This window comes from Meles meles, chromosome 3 (assembly GCF_922984935.1).
Source record: "Meles meles chromosome 3, mMelMel3.1 paternal haplotype, whole genome shotgun sequence".
NCBI lineage: Eukaryota > Metazoa > Chordata > Mammalia > Carnivora > Mustelidae > Meles > Meles meles.
The window spans coordinates 146,996,474-147,019,461 of record NC_060068.1 but is presented as its reverse complement, the minus strand read 5'-3'; positions in this window follow the sequence as shown (position 1 = coordinate 147,019,461).

The following is a 22,988-nucleotide window of genomic DNA, read 5'->3' as shown; positions in this document are numbered from 1 at the left end:
TTTCTTTCAGCTTTTCTTTCTCCCTCAAAATTTGTGTCATAATTCATGCCTACACATACATATGTGTTATCAGTTTGAACTGATTACACACTCTGCAGCCCACCAGACTGTGCTGGTCCCATCATACCACACATACCCCTCTATCTCCCTTACTAGTCAACATCCTGGCGGGAGAAGTTGTAACCTCCCCCCACCCCTCACACACACACACACACACACACACACACACACACACACACGGCTGCTCTGAGCCAGGAGAACTGGTGATGAGGTTTAGAGCTGTCATTTAAACTTCTGCATCCACCATTTTCCCAGACAGTCCTCGCGTTTTGAGAAAACAAAGGTACTATGTCTGTTTTCTGCTTTAGGGGTTCAGTTAGATAAAAATAAATCATCTAATCTTGCAGTTCCACTGAAAGGATAAGGGACAAAATAAGCTTCCCCCCCTCCCCATCACTCATGAATCCAAGAATATTAGTGAGTGTAGTTCTGAAGGAAAAATGCCCCTCTTTTGTCAGAAGTTCCAGAATCTGGTCAATGTAAAAATAAATCTATAAGTCATGTGACTCTTATCTTAAGCAATGACAACATTTCAAGGCTTTAAAAAAAAAAAAACACATTTATACCTGATTTCTAAATTATTTGACACGGGTCGAATTTATTTTGTGTAGTTTCATGGTTCCGCTGGTCCTTCTCTTGTTTTACGCAGTGTTGGCACTGTGTCACTGAACTGGACTGAAAAGGTACCTTCCGTTGCTGTAATCAGTGTCTTGCCATTAATCACTTCCCTGTCCCTTCACTCCACCGTCACTTCTTCTGGCAATACCTCAGGGTCTACGGCAATCGTCCACACCCATTAGAGGATCTCATGACCAAGAGCTTCATGCGGGTTGAGTCAGGGTCCAGCCGGAAAGTAGAGACTGACTTGAATATTTGAAACAAGGAAATTTAATGTGGAAATTGGTTACCAAGAACTGAAAATCCACCTGAAACTGCCCGTGAACTCAGGGATAAGCAAATACAGGAAGCTACTTTGCCCCTAGGCTGGTGGGACAAAGGCAGGAAGGCTGGTGCCAAAACAAGAGACTGCTGAGGACTAGATTGAAGACAAAATAGAGTCTGGATAGGCACAGATATCATTACAACCTTTAGTAATGGCACCTGGAGCTCCAACCCTCCCAGTCTTTGGCAGTCTGTCTACTCGCTTTGTTCAGGGTGGCATTTTTTTTTTTTAAGATTTATTTATTCATTTGAGAGAGAAAGAGAGAGAGAGAGTGCATATGCACGTGAGTGGGGGGAAGGGCAGAGGGAGAGAATCCTCAAGAAGACTCCCATCACCCATGATCGTGACCTGAGCTGAAACCAAGAGTATGCCACTTAATCAACTGAGCCACCTAGGCAAGTGCCCCGTTCAGGATGGCTCTTAAAATTATTTAATGTCTTAGATGTCTTAGAATTCCCTATCCTACCCCTCATACACTCAACTTGTCAAACTTACCTGCCCTTTCTGTCACCATGGATGTGGTGTCTCTCCTTTCCTCATATAGTTCCCCTCCCTGGGCTATGGATATTATTTCCCTTCCTCTGATCAGGGAATTGAGATCATCAATTTTAAACTGTCTTCTTCCTACCTCCATGACAGCCCCTTCTCCATTTGCATAATGAGCGGGGACTTCCTCCATTTATTCCTAAAATATTCATATTACATAAAAGTGATATTCCCATCCTTTATCTTTCTGTCTGACCAGCCGTTACTGTGTTTTTATCCTCATAAATGCAAGATGGTTTCAGTATCCACAGAATCATCTCCATCTGAGGAAAGAAGGGAGAAAGCAGAAAGGCAAAAACAAAACAACAACAACAAAAAAAACCCACACCTCCTTGTGAAGCTTTGCCTTTTCATTTTGCAAGGTAAGCCCCCTCCAAGGGAATTCTGCCTACATCTAACTAGTCAAAAGCACGTGGCCACGGGCTAGCTGAGAAGAGAGTCGTGGAGGCTAAGTATTTTAGTTTGGCTCATCTATGTTCCAATACAAGGGAGAGAAAAGATTTTAGGTAGGAAAATACTAGTGTCTGCCATAATCCCTTATGATCAGTTCTTCATAAGGAAATCATAGGGATTTGAACCCCAAACTATAATCTCTTTTTACCCCTTAGGGGAAAAAAAATCCTCCCATCACCTTAATAATGTTACTGCAGGGAAAACTGAAATTCCTTGGTGTAGCATGTAACATCCCTTCGTATCTGACCCTTGCTTTGTCTTATTTCATTCTTCTGCATCATTTGATGCTTTAACCCATTTGAAGTGCTCACAGTGTTATTGGTACTTTTGTCTACATTATTTCTCCTATGAAGAATATTGCTGCCTGCATTTGCATCTGGACAACTCCTATTTATTTACAGGGATTCCAGTTAAATGGGAGGAGCTTTCCCTGACTGAGGCTAGGTCAAGAGCTCTCCTATATTCTCAGGTATCCACACCAGGCAGGTACACTGTTGTAACCTGCTATTTACTTGTCTGTCTTCCCATAAGACTTGATAAAAAGCATTATGTATTTTTTATTATTTTATCCATCCTGGCATATAATATATGCTCAATACATATTTGTTGGGGCACTTCAGTGGCTCCATGGATTAAGCCTCTGCCTTCCGCTCAGGTCATGATCTCAGGGTCCTGGGATCGACCCCCTGTATTGGGCTCTCTCTCAGCGGGGAGCCTGCTTCCCCCTCTCTCTCTGCCTACTTGTGATTTCTCTCTCTGTCAAATAATAAATAACATCTTTTAAAAAATACATATTTGTTGATAGAATAAATAAAATTCATTCAATGTTAAGGTTAGAGTCAGTTAATCTTATACAATCAATTCACATATCTGATGATACTGACAGGTGTTTATATTAACTTGAATTTGCATTTGACTCTCTTTTATCACCCAGGTAGTCTAAACTTTTTTTTTTTTTTTAAAGATTTTATTTATTTATTTGACAGACAGAGATTACAAGTAGTCAGAGAGGCAGGCAGAGAGAGAGAGGAAGGGAAGCAGGCTCCCTGTTGAGCAGAGAGCCCGATGCGGGACTCGATCCCAGGACCCTGGGATCATGACCTGAGCCGAAGGCAGAGGCTTTAACCCACTGAGCCACCCAGGTGCCCCTATCACCCAGGTAGTCTAGTAAGAACTATCTGGAAACTTTTTGGAGAAAGGATTATCAATAAGTAAAATTTTTTAAAGATTTATTTATTTTGAGAGAGAGAGAAAAAGTGTGTGCGTACAAGTGGGAGGGGTAGAGGGGAGGGAGACAGAAACCCAAGCAGACTCTGCGCTGAGCTTGGAGCCTGACACGGGGCTGCATGCAGGGCCCAGCCTCACGACCTTGAGATCATGACCTGAGTTGAAACTAAGAGCTGGGCATTCAACAGGTTGTGCCACCCAAGGCACCCCATCAATGAGTAATTTTGATTTTAGTTGGAAGTGTTGCCACTTTTAATCAACTTTTAACTTTCATTCTTGCTTTGTAGAGTTTTCGTAATTCTGACTTCTTACTGTGCAAAATCTTTCAGGTAACCTTAATGCCTGTGTCATCAAACTAAACAGATACAAGCTGGTTATAGATGTTACAAGTTTAGGGATACTTCAATGTAGTTTAGGTTGCCCTTCTTCTTCCTCTTCTTCTTTAAAGACAATGCGCATTATATGCCCGATTCTTTAGTGCCTACAGTGATTTGAGCCAACTTTTAAATTCTATTAGTGTTTTTATATTGGCCCTTAACCTCTGAATTTTTTCGTCTTCTAAATTTACATGGTCTTGAATTTTTGCCTCAGCTTACATAAGCCTTAATACTTCTTTTATATTTCTATTCTATCATAATTTTATTATATATGGTCTGTTGTAATTTTCCTTAATTCCTTTGTGGAATGAGTCATCGTATAAACAAATATCCCTTCACATGTATACTCACACTTGCAGGAAATTGAAAAATACATAAAGGAGACACTTGTCTATGCTTGTGCCCAGAATGTTTCATAGAATCATTCCAAATGCAACATTTAGTCTAATCGGTCTGAACTGTCTACTTCTTTAGATGCATGTTTTCTTAGTCAATAAGTATCAACACCAGAGAGAAATGAGGTTTAGTGAAAAGCAATGACAGTAAAATTTAGATCTGTGAGAACTGATTTCAGATTTATTATAGTAGGAGAATAAAAAATACATTTATCAAGCATCTAAAATTCTACTTTGTGAATTATAATAAAGTTTACATAGCACTACCTCTCATTTTATAGATGAGAAACTGAATCTCTGAGAGATTAAAGAACTTGCCACTGTTACAGAGGTAATAAGAAGCAGCCTCCAAAAATGAAATAAAAAAATCTCCCTTTACCATTCTTCTGGAGGTAGAATAATAAATGTATGCTCTTTGGTTCTGGACACACCTATGAAAACTCCCCACTTAATCCACCTGTGGAACCCTGGACAATTATTTAATTCTCTGCCAGAACATCTTTATCTGAGTTTAAATGAGATATGACATATAGGTAGTGTTTAATAAATATTAACTACTATAAATGAAAGGGAAGATTAATGATTTTCTTTTTATATAAGGCAGTGAACTATGTATACTTAAAAGACTTCCATAGAAAAGAAATATACAGTTGACCCCTGAATGACATGGGGATTAGGGTGCTGACCTTCATGTCCTAAAAACTATGTGGTAACTTTTGACTTCCCCAAAATTTAACTATTAATACTTACTGTCCACTGGAAGCCTGACTGTTAACATAAACAGTTGGTTAACACATATTTTTTATGTTTATATATTATAGACTCTACTCTAGCAATAAAGCAAGCTAAAGGAAAGAACATGTTATTTAGAAATATCATAAAGCAGAGAAAGTACATTTATAGTACTGTACTGTATTTATTGAAAAAAAAATCTGTATAAGAGTGAATCTGCACAGATCAGACTGTGTTGTTTAAGGGCTAACTATACTGACATGCTCTAACTTGTGGATCATTTTAAGTACGAGCTACTTAATTTTCCCCTTCAGGAAACTGAGCATATTTTTTACTTGACTTTAATTTCCAAAAACATTTAGTGTGATGCAGGAGACTGTGATCTTTCCCAGGTTTGCATGTGGGCTTCCCAATTTATTTAGATGGGATCTGATAGCTGTTGGGTCTCCTGTGTGCTCATGGACATCTTAACCATAATGAAGAAAAACACCTCGAGCCAATCTATACTCTCATTCTTTCTTTGGTTCTCATCATCATCATCGTCATCATCATCATCAACAACAGCAAGCACTGATTTGTCATTCATCATAACATAATAATGATCCAAGAGGGCCTGATACAGATCTATGAGTAGCAAGACCAAAACTCTTGTCATTTGGTTCCTGGGGACAAGGAATAAATTGAGCGGGGGGGGGGGGGGGTGTTGAATGAAGTAGATTTCAGTAGGCAAAATTGGAGCAGGAGGTGCTGTGGCAGAATGACCAGGAACAATAAGAAGGTTAATTCAGCTGGGTATGGTGTGTACCTGACAGGTGGGGGGTCTGCGTAAGACAGTAGTGGGAGATAAGAATGGCGGGACTGAAATGAGAGAGATGGATTTGGACATCACTTTGAGGGGATGACTGGAGAATTTTGAACCAATTCTACTGAATCAATTAAAAAAAAAAAAAAACATTCTGTCCAAAACGAGAATAATCTGACTTTAAAAAGATGCTTCCTAATTAGCTTAAGCTTGATTTCCAAGTAGTCAAGATTCTAGGATGAGTTTCAGCTCATTTCAAGCCAAGATTCTAGGATGAGTTTCTTGTTTATTGAAAAAAGTTCCAATTCTCTTAATTTTATGTCAAAAATTTGGAAAGTCAGAGTGAGTAATGATGAGGATGGGAAGGTGGCCAAGATTTGTCTTTTGAATATACAGTTGGTGTAAGATCTGAAATATCAGCTCCGGAATAAGAATTTAGACAATAGAGGACTATCTGTATTCAGATTTAGTTTTTTAAATTGTTCATTTTTTTTTTAAAGATTTTATTTATTTGACAGAGAGAAATCACAAGAGAGGCAGACAGAGAGAGAGGAAGGGAAGCAGGCTCTCCGCTGAGCAGAGAGCCCGATGCGGGACTCGATCCCAGGATCCTGAGATCATGACCTGAGCCGAAGGCAGCGGCTTAACCCACTGAGCCACCCAGGCGCCCCTAAATTGTTCATTTTTTTAGAGGAAATATTGTAATCCTGTACGGCTACTTTGGCTCAATCGTTTTTATTGATTTTACCAATTGGCCTAATTTGCTTAAAATGTTTGAAATATGGAATAAGAGAACACGCCAGAGATTAATTTTCTCATCATGCAAAAACATTTTTAAAACATTTTTAAACTTTTCTTTAAAATATTATTCCCTAACCCTGCAATACTCCAGTTACCATGACACATAACAAACATTGATAAATCAAGTTTGGTGGTCTATTATTTGTTAAGGTGAACCTGGATCAGAAGAGGAAATACCGTGCAAACACGCCTTACTCAGGCCCATGTGGGGTGGGGAAGAAGTAAGTAAACCGTGCTGTCTACCAGATACCTCCAATGATAATGGAAAAGCAACTATTCTATTTCTCTTCTGAATGGCTGGTTATTGCCCATCTTCATAGCAGAGATAAATGGATTCACTCAAAATCTCCTGACCAACTACATGGGTGGCCTCATTTTATAGTAAAGAGTCCTATCCATGAAAATTCTCAGTTTCTAAATTAAACACACACACACACACCCCACTTTCAAGAGAAAAGTGTCCATGGTTAATGAGATCGTTATTTTAGTATGGAGTAATTAATGGCTATTATCCCTTTCAATCTGTAAATGTGAAATCTATCATTTTGGCCTATATGATACAAATATTGTGTAGGTCTTTTGTGTTCCTTCTGTGGGTTGCTAATGCAGAAATCATTTGTATACACATTCATGGACACAAATTCATTTACACTTATGTACACGTTCTTATTGCATGTTTATTAATATTGCTCTTTCTGACTCTGAACAGAAAGCACAACACATTCCAATGAGAATCTTTGCAAGCTCAGACATACAAAATGACAATGATACATCACACTTTTAAAGAACATTTCATTAATACATGGATCAGAACATACTTCTTGTGGTACATCATTTAATTGTTATGTATTTAAAATGAGACATATTTCTAATATTCTTTTCAAGCTTTCATATACTTCAAATTTATTATGTCAGTTGTTAGTGGCAATGACATCACAAGATGAATTCAAAGCAATGATTGCTTTAACATTTAAAAAGCTTAGAGTGTGCCGATTATTCAGCTGCTAAGTGAAAGTACAAATGTCAGTTTAGCTATCTATAATCTCATACTGTTTAAAGGTTCATGAATTACACATGCAGTGGATAGAAATGGAGGAACTGAATTTGACTAAAAGACCTTTTTCACAAAAAATTTGCTGAAACGGTTTCTTCTAATGTATTTTAGTGATTAATCAATTTGATTTAAACTGTTAGAATTATTTAAGGTCTGTACTTTGGATTTACTGTGAACTCAAAGCATGTTTATATTTATTGCATCAACTAAGTAAACAGCATATGCTTAATGCTTTTAAAATGCTCTCCGGTAAAATTTAGGTCAGTACTTACTTGTTAGCTATCAGCCCCAAAGATACATTGACATATTTGATTAACGGTGTGCTTCTCCCACAGTGCTTTGTGGAATTTCTGCAATTTTATGTCATTGGCAGAAATTCAGTATCTGCTGCTACCATACACTTAAAGGTGTTTTGCTTGCCTTAATTTTCTGTACTTTTCAATATTTACATACTTTCGTTTCTAAATTATGTTTGTTTTCTTGAATAAACAAGCAGTTCTATCGTGTAACTATTCTTTAGAACTTAAAAATAGAGATATTCGGGAAGCATTAATTTCCTACTAAAAAAGTGTGCTAGTGGACATGGTTTCAAATACAGTGAGGACCAATAATGGCTGGAAAATAGGGATTATTTGAAATTTTAACCATCATCTGACCCTATGAAACACTGTATACGCTTATTACCCTGTGACTGTATCTGGGGAGCCACAAAACCAGAGTGCCTAGGAAAGAGATATTTTGCTCCCTTTTCCAGCAAACAATTCCCGGTTTTGAGCCAGATTATTGTTGGTAAGTATAAACAGGTAAGTGTTATAATGAACACTAAGAAAACTAAGGGGACACAACTTAGCCAGAGATGTAGGAGAAGTGGTTTGACTATACTTTGGCATCTGCCAAATCCCCCCTTTTCTTTACAGAAGAAGATGTTTCATGGTTATAAATTTTTCCACCCAGTATTGGAAAAAAGGCAATGTTAGACCAAAACATTTAAGTCTGTCAAATGAAAGAATGAGTGACTGTATAAATAATTATACTAGTCTGGGGATTGGAAAAACCATAGTGGCTAAATTTATCCGCAATCAAAGTGACCTGCTGGATGGTGGCCATTGGTTTAAGATAACAGAATGTAGAACCACAGCTGAAAAATGGGAATTATAAGGCTGAGTTCTCTTAGTTCAAAAACTGAGGCCACTGAAAGCCTCTAGCCAGGCTAAAAATTCCTCCTGAGGGTGAACATTATTAGCGTACCTTGGCCAGAAGTACCAGTGTTGTATCTAGGGGACGCCAAGTAGAAATTGTCATAGAAGCCTTTCAATTTGAGTTTTGGAAAGGTAGCATCAATTGACTGGCTAGGTTTATATACACCTTATAGAGAAATAAGACACAAGATTCAAAGATTCCATGTCATGTTTTGGAATTGTGCATATTGTCCCTATTTCTGTGTCATTCATGTTGCTTAGTTGGAGTTTTGGGGTCAGTGCTTCCTTTGTCTTCAAGATCTTTTCCATACAACCTCACGTATTCAAAAGTCTTCAGGGTATTTTCTCTTGGAGGTCACTGCGAGATTGACATATTCAAATCAGAGCTCATCCTGTTTCTGCCCCAAGTCAAATCTCTCTTCTCGGTGTGTCCCTTCCTGTGATTGATCTTACTAGTTTTTCAAGTCGTGGAGATGTTCCCAATAAGTCAAAGCAACACTTACCCTTTCATCCCTCTTTGTTTTCTGTTCCAGGAAACCCGTCAGGATCTTTAGTCTCCCAGAGCTGATCTTAAAAGCCCTTCCTTCATTGTTGAGCTCTCCTGGTGTCCATTCAGCTGACCTCTCGTTCTGGGGGCTCTGACCTCGAGTTCCACCACATGTAAAAAGCTTTTCATGACTCACCTGGTCAGGACCTCCACTTCCTAGAAATCAACATTATTCTGGGTAGAATTTGAGCATGGTAAGCGGTAGTACTTTACAATAATTTCCTAAACTATCCCACTAGGATCCAAAGTTTCTTGAATGTAGGGATTTAGGAAGTTTAGGAATGTAGGTTCTGACTCCTCTACAGTACTTCTCGGGCAATTAATCAATACTTATCTGATTGAATTAAACTGAAAAGCAAATAGAGGGAGAGGAATGATATAAAAGGGAGTGAGAAACTGGATGTTGAGCTGACAGAGTACCAGAGAGGGGGAAGAGGGGTTTTGTAGCCTGTTATGAAGACTTGAGACCTGGAAGCTAGTGCAACAAACAGGTAAGTGAGGGTCATTTGATTTCATTAGCATTAGGATGGGTCCATGGGTCTTGAACAGAGCTGTACATTTGAATCACCTAGGGAACTTTTACAGAGCTTTATTACTTGCTCCACCCACCTTACCCCCCTTTCCCCATTCTGATTTAATTGATCTGGGAAGGAGTGAGAGTTATTTTTAAAAAGGTCTATAGGTAACTCTAAGTTGCAGAGAAGGTTAAGAACCACTTTTACAGGACATTGCTACTCAACGTGTGGCTCCAGAACAAAAAGCATAGGTATCATCTGGGAGACTGAATGTCTGACCCCATCTCAAACTTCCAGATTCAGAATCTGCAAGATTCTGCAAGATTAACAAGATTTCTAAGGTCACTGTTGTACACAGTAAAGTTGAGAAGCGCTGCTTTATGGGATCCATTCTGATTTCATGCTGGGGCTAAGAATCTGGTTAATATACTCTTGGATACATTCACTGCACCTGGTTCAGACACAGCCTATCAAGCTCCAGTGGCTGCTCATATGCCGAAAGGGTCTAAGAGAGCTTAGGGAGGTGGAGGAAAGAAAATGGTGCCAATAGGAAGGCAGGGCTCACAAACCCTGGCAATTACTTCAATTAGCCTTGGATCCCTATATTTTTTTCAGGATCAGTTTTGTATACTGTGACTCAGCGCATCTGCCTCCTTCCTGTCGTCTCTTCTAACAAATTCACTCTCCCCCACTAAAATCTATTTCTTTGTTGATCATCCAGAATTTTAAAGCTACTTATCCAAAGCTTCTTATGGGGAGTATTAATGCTAATGGATTTAGTGCTAACCACACCAGTCAAGATGGCAACCACATCCATGAAAGGATATTCCTGTTTCCTGCCTCTTTCACGCTGGGGAAGTAATCAATAGGAAATTTGGAGAGGATGTAGGAGTGTGTGAGGGAGGGGACGTAATCTCCTAATGTTGACAAGGGCTCTCTGTCTTTCAGTAACCAACCCAAAATTTGCTTTTAAACGTGGAAGATTGAAAAAATTACCTCTATCTCAGGAGATCAGCTCTGGTTCACCTCCAAAGTCATCAGGCAGAATTGCTTAGAGCTATACTGTCCGAATGTGACTACTGAGCATTCTGAAGGTGGCTAGTCCAAGTTAAGCTGTGCACCCTGCATTTTGAAGACTCAGTTTTCAAAAAAGAAAAAGAATGCAAAGTACCTGATTAATATTTTTATGTTGGTTACATTTGAAACCATAACATTTTGAATAGATTGAACCAAACAATATATTATAAAAATTAATTTCAACTGTAACTTTTTGGTTGTGAAAAATTGGGTCACTGGAAAATTAAAAAGAAGCTTACATTGTGTTTCTATTAGGTAGCACTGATCTAAAAGAGCTGAGCATCCCTTCCAGCCAGTACACATCTAGGTCAGTATTTACTTTCACTATAAACATAGGTCTGTGAATCGCCAGGTTTACACACTTCACAGCACTCACGATAGCACATACCCTACCCAATGTCCATAACCCCCTCCCCCTCTCCCAATCCCACCTCCCCCCAGCAACCCCCAGTTTGTTTTGTGAGATTAAGAGTCATTTATGGTTTGTCTCCCTCCCAATCCCATCTTGTTTCATTTATTCTTCTCCTATCCCCCAACCCCCCATGGTGCTTCTCCACGTGAACTATTGGGATTTCATCAAGATCAAAAGCTTTTGCACAGCAAAGGAAACAGTTAACAAAACCAAAAGACAACTGACAGAATGGGAGAAGATATTTGCAAACGACATATCAGATAAAGGGCTAGTATCCAAAATCTATAAGGAACTTAGCAAACTCAACACCCAAAGAACAAACAGTCCAATCAAGAAATAGGCAGAGGACATGAACAGACATTTCTGCAAAGAAGACATCCAGATGGCCAACAGACACATGAAAAAGTGCTCCACGTCACTCGGCATCAGGGAAATACAAATCAAAACCACAATGAGATATCACCTCACACCAGTCAGAATGGCTAAAATTAACAAGTCAGGAAATGAGAGATGCTGGCGAGGATGTGGAGAAAGGGGAACCCTCCTACACTGTTGGTGGGAATGCAAGCTGGTGCAACCACTCTGTAAAACATCACGGAGGTTCTTCAAAATGTTGAAAATAGAACTACCCTATGACCCAGCCATTGCACTACTGGGTATTTACCCTAAAGATACAAACATAGTGATCCAAAGGGGCACGTGTACCTGAATGTTTATAGCAGCAATGTCTACAATAGCCAAACTATGGAAAGAACCTAGATGTCCATCAACAGATGAATGGATAAAGAAGAGGTGGTATATATACACAATGGAATACTATGCAGCCATCAAAAGAAATGAAATCTTGCCATTTGCGATGACATGGATGGAACTAGAGGGTATCATGCTTAGTGAAATAAGTCAATCGGAGAAAGACAACTACCATATGATCTCCCTTTAGGTGAGATTTAGGTGAATCTTAATTTAGGTGAATTTTTAGAATGCAGTGTCAGGAGACTTTATAATGCCAGTAGAGATGAAAGTCAGATTGAGAGAATACGAAGAACTGTGGACTAACTTGGTTATAGGATTCATTCTCTTCCGTTCGTCATTCTCCCCGGGGCCACTGAATCTTAGTTAAGATCCACACAAAAGTGAATCTATCATTTCTAGCAACTTTGGCAATTTTCTAGTTTTCTTTCAGTAAGAAGCATGAAAACATGTATTTCTCTCTAGGAAAGTAGTCTCTTACTCTTCGATTCCATGAGTATTTTAAGATTGAATTGGGTGATTTTTATCCAAAGAATTCACAAACCGCTTATATACATGTATGGATGCATACACACATAATTTAGATAATTATATCAGGATGCTTATAGAATTATTTTTAAATTACTGGTAGAATAAATATTTTTAAGTACAGCTGTATTAACCTCACCAGCATTTTTATTGACATCTTAATTGTTGTAAAAACATGTATTTTCATATAATTATCATTAACCTTCAAACAATAACCTTCTGCATGTTTAAAGTGGTTGCAGAGCTTGTTATTATAGACTGCTTTCAGTACTGTTCATTTAGTATGCTGTGTTTTTAACACAAATGTAATCCACTCTACATTTTCCATTTAAAATGCATAAGGCAAAGTGCATCATAACAGGATGTAACTACGTATTAATCAAATTAGCACAACACTTCAAAAGCTTAGGCTTTTTGCTGGGCTACTGTTAGATCACAATTCATGAAGGAAAGAAGCAGCATAATGAACGGCTTGGCAAGGGAGCAGTTTATTTTCTTTCCAGAAAGATATAGAGTGGGTTAATTTTCATGATGGGAAAACATGTCGAGAACGGGTAACAGTAAGCATTAAGCTAAAGAACAATAAGTGGAATTTAGAATACTACAGTGGTTTTGCCACTGATAAAACATAAATTCTGTAATTATTTGATGACACAACAGAACTCCAATGACCTATTGTTAAATTATTAAATCTTCATGACCCAAGCAAGTACAAAACAGAATAGTCAATATTAATATTCTGAACATGGCAGATTAGACAATTCTTTGTCGTGAACAGCACGTTATATACCAGTGGAAAATATGAAATGTGGTGTATCCGATTACAGAGCTCAGTGCAAACATAACATATGCCATGCAATATGGTATAACTGTAATTAAATAATTATTGATCTTTATCAGTGTTTGGCTTTGCATAATCCTAAATATGCTTGCAGCATAGTGCATGAAAAACAAAACAAAACAAAACAAAACAAAAAGACAAACCTGGAAGGAACTTAGCTGGGACAAATGGTGAAGAAGAAATCAGACAGCCAAGCAAATGGAAGTTAATTATTTTGCTTGAACATGCCACTGATTGTTATCATTAGATGTCTGGCACACACAAACTTCCTCTTCAATGCTACTGACAAATAACAAATGAACAGCTCATTTCCTTTTAATCTGAAACGTTCTTTCTTGGCAGGGGGATTAGAATAAGGAGAGCACAGGGAGAAGCACTTGCCTCCTGACTTTTTGTTACTGGGAGTATGAGGTTATTTTAATGCTGGGCTCTGATTTTCTTTTTCTTGTGTATGAGACCAGGATAGTCCATTTGGAACGAGAGAGCAGAGAATTTTCAAAGCCAGAACGAGATGAGAGTAATTTTAATTTCTGAGCATTTACAAGTGTGTGCTACTTCAAACAAAAGGTGTACTCTTTCACATTACACAAATCCTGATGTCTACACATGTACAAAGATGTGTGGTGTCAACAGTAAGGGGTGCAGGAGATGGAAAAAGGGAGGAGAGCATGTTGGAGCAAAGCAGAGAGACAGGAGAGAGGAGAGAAATGGGACAGGGACCAACTGGATGAGGTAGAGGGGAAATAAGAAGGATATAATGGCAAGAAGAGAGAAACTGGAGAGTGCAGGAAAGGAGCAGAGGCAAAGGAGAGACCCCGAAAGACCCCACCACCAGGGCAAGCAAGAGTTTAGCTGGGTACTTGACCTATGTTCTTAATCTATAAGGTGCTGGTGGCTTAGAGGAGCCCTACAGAGTGTTTCTAATTTAAGATTTCTGTGACCCTGTGGTTTTATGATTAAGAAATTCTACAGCCTATGATTTCTATAACTGTGTAGTAGTATTGCTTTCCTTCCTCACTCTCCTTTTCTTCAATTAAAAAAAAAAAGGATTTTCATTTTTTTTTTTAAGAGAGAGAAATTGCCAGTGTGAACAGGAGTTGGAGGGTGAGGGGGTGAGAGGGTAGGGGGAGGGGCAGAGGGAAAGAGAGAAACTCTTAAGCAGGCTCCACACCCAGCGTAGAGCCCAACGCAGGGCTCCATCTCACCACAGTGCTGAAATCATGACCTGAGCCAACATCAAGAGACAGAGCTTAACCAACTGAGCCACCCAGGCACCCCAGGATTTTCATTTTAAAAGGGGGATTGCTAGGCAAAATGAAACTAACATTGCTTGCATAAAAGAACTCCTAAAAATTCAGGAGCACTCACAGTGCTAAATCCTGCCACATGTTTTTGTTTGTTGCCTTGCTTTGCTCCATTTTGCTCTGTTCAGCTTTCTTTTTTATACAGAGTGGAATCCAAGTAAGCCAGTTTCTCTACCTTCATAATACAGCTGACATTTTGGACAGAGAATTGTGTGCCCTATGTATTGTCAGCTGTTTCACAGTATCTGTGGTCTATACCCACTAGATGCCACCGGCACCAGCCCCCGGGTCTGATAACTAAAATGATTCCAGAACTTGCTAATGTCTCTGGGGAGCAAAAATTGTTGCCGACCAAAAACTACTGGTACAAACTGAAGGGAAACCATATAGTCAGGACATACCAAGAGCAAAGATTAAGTAAATGAGAATTTTTTTGTATTTCATGGTGCATAGCACTCTCCAAGTAGTGCAGGAAAATTGAAAAAATCATGTCAAAAGATAAATTCGTAATAGCCCAAATCCATTAAAACACAATCTTGGGTACTTAGGATGCATAAAGCTCCAGAATTCCATGTAGAAAGTAAATTTGAGGGTTTTTTGTCTTTTGTTTTATTTTTTAAGGTTTATTTATTTGGGGGGAGGGAGGGGCAGAGGAAGAAGGAGAGAGAAACATAAGCAGACTCTGCACTGAGCCAAGAGCCTCACTTGAGATCATGACCCTAAAATTGCGACCTGATCCGAAATCAAGAGTTAGACGCTTAACTGTCTGTGCCATCCAGGCATCCCAGAAAGCAAATCTGAGTTTAAATAGTATCTAAAGCTGAAAGAGGAAATGAAGGAAAATGCAAGTGGGATTTAGAAAGAGAGAGACAGAGAGATTCCCCTTTTAGGTCAATGTCCACATGATTTGAATGTGTCACATTTTGAAACAGCTCATATGAATTTAGTAAACACATTATAGTCTGTCTTGAAAACCTTCCCAGAGAGACTAAAAGCTACAGTTCGGTCAGTTTATACTCACGTCAGTCTCTGAATAGAATCGCACGGCAGCAGGAAGCAAGATGGCGTTTGGTTTCAAGACTTTCTTCTGGTGAGGTGAAAATAAAATTTTCTGTGCTGACCTTGCCTGAAATTGATGTTTCCTCAGAGCTATGCTAGAGGACAGAAGATTTAAATGACAGGACTTTGGCCTTCAAGGCTTTTCTGGGAATCATTCTGGTTAAGACCCTATTTTTTAGACACACTGGACAAGTTTTGCCACCCAGACACTCAGCATGGTCTCATCACTGACAAGTGACTTCCTCTCACGTGGAGTGTTTCCCTGGAGCTGTTCTGTGGGCATGAGCATCGCCTGGAGGGCTTGTTACAGAACAGACTGGTGGGCTCTAGCCCCAGAGTTTCTGACGCAGGGGATCTGGGATGGGTCTGAAAATGTTCATTTCTAGCAAGTTCCCCTGCAGTGCCAATGCTGCTTGGCTAATCTGAGGTCCACGTGTTGGAGCATATCTGCCTCAGTATTTCCCAAGATGAAGCTCATACCAAGTGATTATTCCTTTCAGCCCATTTTTTAAAAATTGCTTAAGTGTTTGGTTATCAATGCCTATCTTACGTTTGCTTATATGTTGCCTTTCACTATTTCACTGATTTTTTTTCATGATAAAAGCCTTGCCTCTTCCTATAGGAGATTTGCTTTGCCTTTCACTTATCACATAGTGCTGAGCACACAATAGATTCCTAATAAATGTCTGCTGAATGTAGAATGAATGAAGACAATGTAAAGTGTAAAGTCACAGTATATTTTATCCTTTTGATTTTTCTTCATCAAAAGTAGCTATGTTTTAGCTTGGCCTAATACCACCTCCATTTTCTTCCCACTTTAAATCTCTCCCCCCGCCCCTGCATATAGACCTCATTTAGGAAGAACAGGAACACATATTATGGCTTACATACTTCAACATGAAAAGCATATAAAAGGACTTTATAGCCATACTTCTATTTTCATTATCTAAGTGTATTAGGAAAAGCAAACCTATTACATCTTCCTTTTGGGAAGCCAAAAACATCTGGAATTTATGTTATGAGAAAGAGCTTTGACAGACTTTATTTGACATGTACATCAACTGCAGAGAAAAAAAAAATCACCAGAGGAAATGTTAAACTAAGTTATGATGCTGTCCTGCCAATAGAAGATTTAAGCTGGCTGGTTGGCTGTGTCCTGAAGAGGCATTAAAATATGAAGGCACAAAATGGACAGCTGTTTCAGAGAGATCAACCCTGCATTATCCTAACTGATACATAAATGTGCAAGATAATGTATAATTCTGGTGTGGAGCTCCAGAAATGAGATAATTCTTAAGAGCAAGGCTCAAGTGATTTGTCACCAGACCCTTCGAAGCAACACTTTGTGTTACATTGCTGAACACTTTGCTTTTATTTAATGGGAGCTCTATCATTTTTATTTGATTTCTTATTTATATTTCAGAATTCTTGAAAGGTTATTCTGCTATCAAAGGGAAACTATGTATATACTGCCAAGCCATTTCAGCTTGTATATGTATAAATAAGAGATTTCCCCCTGCCCCTGACTTCTCAGGGTTCACTGAGAAATTCCACCTTTCGTACCATGATCTGTAAGAGGGAATGGACATAATGTATCTGTCCTTTTCCCCTCTAGCTCCAGAACATATCTCCAGATGTTCTCTGAAACCATAAGAAGGAAAAAAAAAATCATTTTCTCGTCTTTATTCTTCTTATTTCTGCATAAGATACCCACGCCTCACACAAATTGAGCTTTGGATTCAGAAACATAACATAATATTTGAAATTAAGACTGTTTCAGAAAATCCATGGCATGTGAGCATTGTAAATGTCATATTTAGAGACAGGGTTTTCTAAAAAATGTATGCTTTTAGCATCACAGTGGTTGGCAAGGAAGAAACCCAGAGGTGCTTGTTCCCAGCTTTCTTAGCTTCTCTTCTGCACCTGTCTTGGTAACCCTCTCTTTCCTCCCTAGGAAAGCCCATGCTACACTTCCCCCAGAGACACAGTGAAACAGTTTCCACAAAGACAACATAGGTGCCTGGTGGCTGTGCTGTGAGGGTAGACGTTCTCATGACATAACACCTTCTCCTCCTTGAACAAAGCTGCAAGGAGCTTTTTGCTATTGATGTAGGCAAGTATGACCTCTTTAATGTCATTGAAGAGACCTGGGTCAGGAGATATTGAATATAAAAAATTCAAGAAAGCCAAAGTTGGGTCACAACCTTTAAAGCATATATTAAAAGTTTACAATGGCCAAGACATGGAAATAACCTAAATGTTCATTGATGGAAGAATGGATAAAGAAAACGTGGTATTTACATACAATGGAATATTATTCAGCTCTAAAAAAGACAGAAACCCCATTTTCAACAACATGGATGGACCTGGTGAGTGAAATGTGCTTAGTGAAATAAGCCAGACACATGATTCCAGTTATATGAAGAATCTAAAATAGTTCCAAACTCATAAAAGCAGAGAGTAAAATGGTGGTTGCCAAGGGGTTGGGGGAGAGGGAAATAGGAGGTATTGGTCAAAGTTTGTCAAGGTTCAGTTATACAAGATAAGTAAATCCTACAGATCTAGTCTACAGCATAGTGCTTACTCTTAACAATATTGTATTACATACGTAAAAATTTGCTAAGATGGTAGATCTTACATTAATTATTTTTAGCACACACGTAAATGAAAGAAATAATGAGAGAGAGAAGAAACTTTTGGGGGTTATCAGTATATGTGTGGCATAAATGGTGGTGATGGTTTCATTGGTATATATACTTATCTCCAAACTCATCAAGTTGTGTACGCTAAACATGTACAATTCTTTGTATGCCCATCATGCCTCTATAAAGTGGTTTTTTAAATTCTAAATAGAAGTTTACATTTTTACCAACACTTTTAACCACTCAAATTCAAGATGACATAATCAGGCAATTTATAAAATAATAATTACAGTTTTTTTCCCAATGTATTAACTTATAATATGTAGTGAGGAGCATGATCTGGTAATGGCAAACACACTTAAAGTTGTTAGGAAGGGCATCGATTTCTTTCAATCAATTAAAAAAAAGTGGTTTTTCTTTGGGAATATCTGTGTAACCTTATATAAAAATAATGTCAAAAAATCTAAATCTGAGAACCTTCACGAATGCGAGGCCACAGCTAAATGACATCGTGACCCACTTTGAATAGGTACTGTATACAAGATATTTTCCAACCCATCTTGGAGAATTAGGCTTATTTCACAGATTTAAAACATCGTGTAAACATGAAAGAAACTGAGTCCTAAAGATATCTAGATTTTATTTTTTAACCTAGTGTAATTAAAATGTTTTTAGCCCTTGTGCAACAAAACAAAACAAAACAAACAAAAAAACCCCACAAAGACCAAAAACCAAAAAAACAAACACCCCCCCCCCCAAAAAAAACACATGTTGTGCTACTAGTTAGGCAAGAGAATTTTCTGGCATTCAGTCCATATGGGCTAATCTGTCAGAACGGTTGAACACCAGCGAATGTTACATTCAAACTCTGATCAAATGTTAGTTGCATCCAAGCAGATATTTTTCACTGAAGAAACTTTAGGGTAGCTAATTGTAGTTAATTGTGCGACACACTCGATAGTTAATATTGGATTAATACATCACGTTTATATTCACCTTCACTTTCCATATCCTAACCATTCCTAATGTCTCTGTATGGCTAGTGGAGACTCTCTAGTTGCCTCTCTGGACAATGTGGGGCTAAAGTTATTTTTATCGGAAGCCTAATTCTGAAATTCCAGCCAGTTTTGGTAGCTTCCTCATATTTATCCTCTCAAATTCCCCTCAACTAGACGCTCCCTTTGCTGTTTGTAATGGGAGGCGTGTATCTGAGTTATGTTTCTTTTTCCACACTATTCATCAAGCCCCTATGGTTTTAAACATAAGTTCTCCACACCCCACCTTTCTCAGTTTTCTTCTCCTTTCCTATCCCATTCTCTTTTGAAGGATTTACTTCTTTACACACTTCCAATGGTGCATTTCCTTTGTGAACTGGGGGTCATTCCCGGAGACAAGGATACCTGGTGTTTTTCCCTCCCCATTGACTATTTCCCCTGAGCTCTTGGTAAACAGCCCCTCAGTATTCCTTTGCTCAATCATCTTTCTTCACATCGCTCCTTGTGGTTTGGGCGGGGAGCTAATTTCACCTCTCAGTCTAGTAGCAGACATGCACTCAACCTGGCCAACGAGGGTGAGACCTGCGACTTCAGCTGTCACAGTTGGGAAAGGAAAGCTCCCTTTCTACAGAGGTAGAAAGCAGAGCTGATGTGCCCAGCTTTTCAGTTACATTTGCCAAAACATACTCTCTTTTCTCCTCCCTTTCTCTGTAGCCATATTGATTTACAAATACTCACGATGGACCCATGATGTGGTAGGAAGTGGGGTGCATACAAAGAAGTATCTTACAAACTAATTGTATAGGCGAGACCAATGCCCGGGACCCAGAAAGCAGCAAACAACAGTATATATTTAAAACTTAAGTGTTAAGACACAGACCATAAAGATACTAAGTCTGAAGAAGGCAGAGAGCTTCAGGGTGATGCTGACTGGAGGTAACTTTGGATAAGAGGTGTTAATTAAACTGGAATTTGAGGAATATGCAGAATTTTGATAAATGTAGAGGAGGGGAGAAAGCTCCCTCGCTGGAGACCGAGGAGACCTTCTTCTGCCTGCAAAGAGGTTTGTGTTGGAAAGTGTTCTGTGATAAGGTTAGCTATGTCTTGTGACCCCACACTATGAAAAGTCTTTAAGATAAGGAGAGGATTTTATATTTAACAGAGTATGAAGAAGGAAGCAATTCTAGATGGGAAAGCAAGGAATGATGTGCTGAAAGCAGTGATTTAAGGTTGCTGAATCCTCAAAGCTGGTGTGCATCAAACTGCCTTAAATATATATTTTTTAAGATTTTATTTATTTATTTGACAGACAGAGATCACAAGTAGGCAGAGAGGCAGGCAGAGAGAGAGAGAGAGAAGGGGAAGCAAGCTCCCTGCTGAGCAGAGAGCCCAATGCAGGGCTCGATCCCAGGACCCTGGGGTCATGACCTGAGCCAAAGGCAGAGGCTTTAACCCACTGAGCCACCCAGGCGCCCCTGCCTTAAATACTTGATAAAAATACAGATTTCAGCTTTCCATTTCAGATCTACTTAATCTGAATTGCTGGGTGGGGAGACCAAAAATCTCTATCTTCAACAAACACCTATGGTGATTTTAATACACAGCCAGATTTAGTGGTTTGTAAATCCAACATATAGATTAACTTCACAATCATATTGAACATTAGGCTTTTTCTATGTTCTTTTACACATCACAATTTCATTCCATCTCTCCATCACATGATACTCCCTCTGCCTCATTTTCATCTTAATGTGCATTCTGAGATGCGCTATTAAAAATAACAATGGCTCCCCACCCTGTATTTGAGTCAGTTTACTCCTCTGTGAAATGGACTGGAAGTGTGAGTGAGGGGCCAGCAGGAGGCCTACAATTGATTTACAAATGGAGGCAATTCTACATGAAAATGGTGGGAAAGAGTGTGACCCTGAAGCTTGGTGTCCTTCCCTTCTCCAATGAAACTGCATGACTGAGTCACACAAATATCAAACCTCTTCTCATTGTCTTCCTCTGTCTTCTTGTGGACCTCACTGAAGTGTTGAATTACGTATGCATCATGTAGATGTGTGCAGTTTGCTTCCTTGCCAAAGGCAAGTGGCCAAAAGAACAGTGGGAGGCTGAAGCCCAGCTCCCTACGCATTCTCTGGTAGAAATGTATCCACCCAGGGGAATGGGTGCTATTTTCTTCTCACAAGACAGGAGGCACCTGAGGAGGAATCTATCTTGGGAAGGCTACAATTTTATAATCTGCCTGCTTTCAAGGGGCAATCTTTTAAAAATCAATTTAAAAAAAATGAAGGGTGCCTGGGTAGCTCAGTTGGTTAAACATCTGCCTTTGGCTCAAGTCATGATCTCGGGGTCATGGGATTGAGCCCCAAGTTGGGCTCGCTGCTCAGCAGGGAGTCTGCTTCTCCCTCTCCCTCTACCCCTCCTCTGTTAGTCCCTCCCCAATAAAGGAATAAAATCTTTAAAAAAAAAAAGATGGAAAAGAGCTCTGACTATATACTCTTAAAAACACTTCTACCTTTTTCTCCCCAAAGCTTTTCTTGTCTGCTTCTGTCTCTCTGACCATTCCCCTGCATTCTTTTCTGACTATTCTTTAGTCTTACAGCACAGAGATCATGACCTAAACTGAAATTAAGAGTCGGATGCTTAACTGAATAAACCGCCAAGGCATCTTTATTTATTTATTTTTTTATTTCAGGAATAAGATTTCTTTCAACACTTTTGTTTTACTGATGCACTCTTCCTAGCAAGTCAGAGGCAGTATCTCCTGCCACCTCTTCTATATCTAGGAATATTAAACCATCACCGAGATACAGTAAGAGAGAGATATTATTATAGTTGCAGGAAATAGCTAGCAAATGTCTGAGTAACCCAACCATTTTCTCTTTGTTTTTTGCATTTAATTTTTTTTTTACACCAAATTTTATGTTTTCTTCCCTCACAATGTCTTTAGGGTCTTTCTTTTTTACTGTCATTGCCCTGGTTAAGGGCACTTCAACCTGGATCAATCCAAAAGGTATCTCGCTTTATCTCGCTATATTTATTTATGTTTGTTTTCTTCCAATTTATTCTGAAATCAACTATCAATAAATCTAAAATAGTGTGTTTAGCCGTTACATTCCTACTCATTAAATGATAAGAACCCCAAGTAACAATAGATAATGCTCTCACTTCTTGGCTTGGCACTCAAGGTATACACAAACAACTTTGCAGATTTGTCTTCTACTTCTTGCTAATTTTTGACAGTAGTCTTAAAGCCCAGACAAATTTACATGGTTTCATCTCTGTTCCACTGTTCAGATGTCTTCTCTTTTCTGGTTCTACACATTCTAACTCCATTCCTTCTGACATGCATTTTTAATTTAACTGGCAAACTTTTCTAACATCCTCTTTGTATACTGCATTGTGGAAAATTCAATGATGATAGGCAAAATTTATGCCTAAAAGAGACTTGTGACTCACAATTTATAGCAGGAGACAAAATACTGTGTAGAGCTCTGTACTGTGAAGAGCGTACACTAATATCGTAGGGAGAAAGTGACAAGTTCAAATACATGCCTTTACCTAAGCTTTAGGAAAACAAGATGAGAAGAGACTATTTTCGGTCAAGGGTTTTGTGAAAGGTTTTATAGAAAAAGGGCCTTGGGAGTTGGGTTGACAGATGGCTAAGATACCAATATATTGGAGTATGTATATAAATACTCCAATATATTGGAGTATGAGCAT